Below are 6,000 nucleotides of genomic sequence, written 5' to 3'. Positions count from 1 at the left end.
GTAAACGATTGGCTAGGGAACAAAATCCCAGTGCGCTCGGCCATACGACAGGGTTTTCCCTTGAGTCCCCTTCTGTGCGTGCTCTCTTTGGACCCTTTTCTGTGAGAACTCTACAGCAGCAGGGCAATGCACGGCATTGTTTGCCCTGCCCAGGGCCTAGGGGGTCTGGGAGTTGATGCATTGAAGGCGGTCGCTCATGCAGATGACGTGACCGTGACAGTAAGCTCCCTGAGTGTCTGTCAGCCTTTGGAGGCACTATTGGCGAGGTATTCAGCTGCAGTGGAGCTGTGGTGAACCTTGAATAGAGCAGTGCCCTGTGGGTAGAATTGGGCCCTGATGGGGATTTTCATTTTCCCATTGGGTTGGTCCTGCTTTGAGCAGGTGGTTGGACTAGATGACCTCCTAAAGTCCCTTCCAGCCCTAATCTTCAATGATTCAATGATTCTATCAGGGATTTGCAGTCAGTAACCAGCCGCACCAGGAATTCCCTGAGGGTAATGGGCACCGTGGTGGTACAGTGTGGGGTCAGTGACGATGTAGGGAGCATGCCCTGGTAGTGGCAGCTGTTGGACTGTCTCGGCCGGTGGAGTAAGTGGATCTTGAGACTGGCCCAGAAGGTTGTAATGCTCAAGACCTATCTTTTGGATGTGGGAAATTTCCTCAGCCCCATATTTCCCCCAGAAACATGAATTCTGCAGAGACTGAACACGATGGCCTTCCACTTTCCGTGGGCAGTGGGCTGGTGTTAATTAGGAGAAGTGTGGCTTTTCTGCCAGCAATAGACAGGGGAGGGGTTGATCCAGGTGGGCTTTGAAACCTTTTCTGGCTCCATGAGTTTGTTTTTTAATTTTCAGCGGGTGGCTGAGGTGGAGGGCAGGACAGTCTGGAGGGAAAAGGTGGTGCCGTCACATAGACCGCAACTGACAGCTTGCATCTGCCGTGCATTTTCTAGGCCCACTGGGTGACGCATCGGGTCTGGGGTGATCAGTGATGTCAGAAGGGGTAGCAGATCAGAAGGGCCACCATCAGGCCCACATGTCCAATCCACTTCCAGCTTACATCCTACAGGCTTTTCAGTGGGTGGCTAGGTGGGAAGTGCTTGCGGATTGGTTCAAGCCACAACAGTGCTCCTCCCACACACACCAGCAGCACCGGATGCAGTAGCGAGGCCCCCCTTCGGCTTGGTCAGCATGGCACTTTTTATACCAGTGGGTGAGGCAGACCCATTTTAGAGAGGTCCCTCTGAAGGTGAGCAACTGTCTCCAGCACCTGATGACAGGAGTCTTAAAATATTTGCAAATGAGACGAATGTCCTTTAGGTACCGGGATGTATGGTAGCACATCTTCCCCAAGAAACTGCCTGATCAGGCTAAATTGCATGGCCGTCATTTGCTGACCAGGGTCTGCCCACAGGCGCTGTACTGGACTTTGGCACCGCAGGAGACAATGGACCACCTTTTGGTGGACTGTCTTTTTTCCCGACAGGTATGGAGGCTTGTAGCCACCAGATGGAAGCTGCCAGACTTGCTCAGCCAGGATTATATACAGCTGGTCTTCAGCTTGCTCCCGAACAAAGGGGAGCATGCTAAGGGGTTAGGGAAAAGGCCAGCAGAAGCCACCATGCCTCATCAATGTCATTACGTTTTACCACTCATGGCAGAGCTGATGTCAAGAGCCCCTTCAGCGAAGGAGGCGCTTTCCACTGATCTTGGCAGGCCACGTCAATACAACCATTCATTGACTGGCGGCTGCAGAAAGATGCTGTGAGTCCCTGGCTGAGTAGCCACACGTGTGAGGCGGGCTCTGTGACTCCAGAAGGCTTGCATCTTGTCTCAGCCACGAGAAGTAGGATGATTACTTTTTCTGCTCCCCATTTTTCCTTAATTCTCTAGTGCTGAAAGCACATGTCCCCATGCTGCCAGGACAGAGGCAGAGACTTCTACCTCCTGGAAGCCTGACACGCCTTACTGCCATTATCTGGGCCCCATTTGGCCACCCTTAAGTGGCTCCCTCTTCTGTAACAGCTTCAATCGGACCCAGGGAGCAGCTAAAATGACTCTGGTGGGATTTGAACCCACAACCTTTGAATAGCTGACTTTTTACACTTTATGAGCAATTTCCTAGAAGTCCAACACGCTATCCATTGCGCCACAGAGCCTTTCACTGTGGGCTTAGCTTCCTCTCCTCTCTGTACTTTACAACATTGCAATTGCTGTAGTAAAACAGAAGAGAGACTGGAAGAAAGCTCTGCGTTGGCTGGTAGTTGAACCCAGAACGACTACTTAGAAAGCAATTATATTAACCACTAGTGCACTAGCAGTGAGTTACCAAAGGCCTCAACATCCAAGAGTATGTATTGCTGACTGAAGCCAGAGGGCAGCCAAAGTGACTCTGATAAAGAAGGGTGGGACGTCATCAACTCTGCTGTTTTTTTCACTTCCCCCAAGGCCGGGGGCAAGCCCGAGGGTCTCTGGTGGCTGGTTTCAAGTGTCCGTTGCAGGCCGGTTGCTGCCTGCTCTGGGAACACAGTCAGGTTGCCGCTTTGACTGGAGCACTACACAAGCCAAATCTTAACACAGGTATCATAATTCCAGCGCAGAGAGGACAGAAACCTTCCATGAAGGCTAAAGGTGGCTTCATATTGATCTTCACTCTGAATAGAGAAGGGGAAATCTGGGCCTTGGTTCCACGCAAAGCAGCTGCCTGGCTGCCATTTCCTGAAAATCAGCCTTTGAGACAAGCCTTTGCCTTTTCTCCCAGGACCCTGCGCTCCAGAGGGACGCACCAGCAGGATGTGAAAGTGCACCGCAGCGCCTGGCCCTCCTCGGGTTCCCAGCAGGAGGTGGGGAGGGTGACCCTGGAGGAAGGGTCCAAAGGCAGGCATGGCAGGAGGAGGGTCCAGCTGGTGGAGGCGGCAGGCGAGGCAAACCTGGCAGGACAGGTGTCTGGCCACTTCCTCTCTTCCCATCTCTGGGGTCTTGGGAAGAGCCCAGGGCCAATCGAGCACGGGCCAACAGTCCTGCCACCCTCCACAGCTGCCTCCCACACTTGTGGGAGCCCTGGTATGAGCTGCTGGGTGGCTGGGAACTAATTGCAGGCCCGCCAGCTCAACCATTTGGACGCAAGAGATTGACCGGCTGGCTGGAATTGTTAGTGGTGGAGGTTTCCTCTTCAAATGGAGCTCCCCTGATCCATGCAATAGTATGACCCCTGCCAATATCCCCAGTCCCAGATGCAACCCTAGGAACTTCTGTTTTACAATGTTTAGTGCTACCCACTGAATAATGCAAGCTCATATTCCGTTCGTCAATTGATCAAAAAAATTGATATGCACCTGCCTTGTTACTTCAAATAGAGTCTCCACACACCTTAAACCACATGTATTACTTTAGGTAAAACAAGCAAACACATTTATTAAGTACAGAAAGATTTTAAGTGATTATAAGTCAGAGGAAAGCAGGTCAGATTTGATCAAAAGTAAATAAAAGTCAGCCACCAGCTCCCACGTGGGAGGCAGGCGGCCCACACAGTGTGATTTGCCCCAAGTCCGCACCCCCCTAGGGACGGCCATGGGGAACACTGCTATCCACTCTAGTGGGCCGCTTGTGCCTGTTCATACTTCACAAATTCCCACCTGTGTGAGGAGAACACCACGTGACCCCGCCATCAGGCCATAGTGATTGGCTGGTGTTGACCTTTGCTCCTCTATGAAGGAAGGGGAGGAGGAAGGAGGGGAGAAACAGAAGGGGGTTTTGTGATCTGCCACAGCCACACAGCACTGCAGAACTCAGAACACTCCTTCTTTACGAGAAATACAGTCGTCCAGCAGTAAAGGGAGAAAAGATTGTATTTCTCAGAGTGGAAAATTGAGTGTTGGGTACTTATTACTATTTTCAGAAGTTAGGGGGTACTTGCTACCTAAAAGGTTGAGAAACACTGTCCTAAGACACTGTGGATTCACTTGTTGATGCCTGGGCTGGTCCTTTGTTCTTGGAATGCTGAGCTGGATTGTTCTGTACAAGTCTCAGTGAGGTGTGAATGGTTTCTCAGCTCTGTAGAGTTTTGCCTAGATATGTCTCAAGCCATGAGACACATATTTGGGAAGATTATATCGCAAAGCCTCATAACCATACACATGACACTGGAACAGACACACCACTACAACAATAATGTTTAGCGCACCATGAGCATTCCAAAAACGTCTTACGTGACATTCTTTGCATTAAACAGTACACAATTAGACTAGAAGGATGAACATGAATGATACGCAATCACACCATAAGAGTGCACGTGAGGGTGCAGTGTGTCACTCTTATACCTATTTATGAATTGATAGTCATTGTAAAAATCCTCAAAGGACAAACTACCAACTTTTCATTTAACAGCCAAGCACACCAATGAAGGGCACCACAGAACCGTTGCAGTGTAGGTCTGAAGAAAACGTAAAAGGGCCCTGGAGAGCTATTTGACTCTTAAGAGACTATTTCTCGCCTACATATGCTACTTTTTTTTTGGCAAACAATGTAAAATTGAATCGCTCAGGGTGTCTGTATATCAGTGTGTGGCTACACTTGGAGCTGGAGGTGCCATTTCCAGCTCGAGACCAACCTATACTAGCGCTGAGGGAGCTGCACATTTTGCAGCCCAAGTGGCAGGATGCAATAATTGCCTGGAATACGTGCCTAGGGTTTTGGATGGGTACGTACTGCAGGTAACTAGCCTGCACTCTCTTTTTAGCACACTAACTTGATCAGATCTAGTGTGAGTATGTCTCTTCGAACTGGGAACCATCCCATTAGCTTGAAGCGTAGGCATCTCCTTACAGACATTAGCAGAAGATCCATATGTATGAGCCTGACAAGTGAAGTTTTCTACTATTGGCTTTTATACAAAGCAAGGGACAAACATCTTTAGATGCTCTGTTGTGTTAATTGACAGAGGCCTCAATTTACATAGTTGGAAGGGAGTGGAAGGGAGAATATAACTCCTTGGAGGGAGCACATTTAAGCCAGATTTCTAATATGTCAGAGCACCCAGCCACATATTGAGTAGGTCCAACATACAAATTTGGCGGCCTTAACAGGAATCTCAGCTCAAGCCTAAATTAGACAAGTTTACTACACTAACTCCAGGGACCTTTTGGAAACCATTTAACCAGTGACCACAAACCAGATTTTTAACACTATTTAGTCCCCTAGAGATGCAGATAGACACCAGTGCCTACCTCCCACTGAAATCGGGATGAGAGAGAAAATTCCTTCCATGGGAAAAATGCATAGTGAATTGGGGGAGGGGACATGTGGAAGAGAAGGACTCCTTCCTACCACCCGAAGCAATGGGTAGCTGGCTAGTCCCTGGCACATAAATAATGGACAACACTTTAAGTCGTTTCCTGAAAATGCAATAGACCCTTTATAAAGTTGGGCCTGTCATCCATAGAAAGTGATCCTGGCAGAAGAGCGTTGAGAGAATAGCTGGATGAAACTCATGGTGTCTGTCTCTAGCCAGCCTGTGCTCTCTAATACACCCCTCCGTGTCTCCCTACATGCACACACACCCACACCTAAGTGCTGTCCTGTCCCACTTTTCCATCTATCCCTGCTGAGAGCAAACATCACACTCCAAACACCTCTTCCAGCCACTTCCCAGCAACTCCCTTAACTAGACCCACTCTGTCGTAGTGTGATGCTGGTGGTCTGATAGAATCAGGGTCACCTGAATTCTTGTCATCGAGGACTTTGGTTGGCAGCATCCTCAGTCATTTGGACTGGAAGGGTGGGAAATCCTGTGCCCGGGAGACGGGTGGAGAACAGCTATCTTTGGAGTGGCAGATCCCTCACCCAACCAAAAATCAGCCCAATCAGCATTCTGACAGGTCGAACCACCACTCAAAGGGCAACCACCCTGATTCCGCAACTCTTAAGCTCAAGATCTCTAGCCCACCCGGTCTTGCAAGAAGTACTGTGGGCTAGTAGAGAAGGCCACGGAATGCAAATCAGT

General features: G+C 49.6%; 1 non-coding gene across 1 annotated transcript; it reads right to left on the bottom strand.

Annotated features, from left to right (window-relative positions):
- Nucleotides 1-2,053: 2,053 nt before the first annotated feature.
- TRNAR-UCU (transfer RNA arginine (anticodon UCU)) lies at nucleotides 2,054-2,158 on the bottom strand. Its single transcript has 2 exons — nucleotides 2,122-2,158; nucleotides 2,054-2,089 (listed from the first exon to the last, which is right to left on the bottom strand). It is a non-coding gene; the product is annotated as a tRNA-Arg (tRNA).
- Nucleotides 2,159-6,000: the final 3,842 nt, after the last annotated feature.

This window comes from Emydura macquarii, unplaced genomic scaffold (genome assembly GCF_026122565.2).
Source record: "Emydura macquarii macquarii isolate MOO-44397 ecotype Brisbane River unplaced genomic scaffold, CSIRO-AGI_Emac_v2 contig_440, whole genome shotgun sequence".
In the NCBI taxonomy this organism is placed as follows: domain Eukaryota; kingdom Metazoa; phylum Chordata; order Testudines; family Chelidae; genus Emydura; species Emydura macquarii.
The sequence above is the reverse complement of the archived record's forward strand: the minus strand, read 5'-3'. Positions and strand labels throughout refer to the sequence as shown.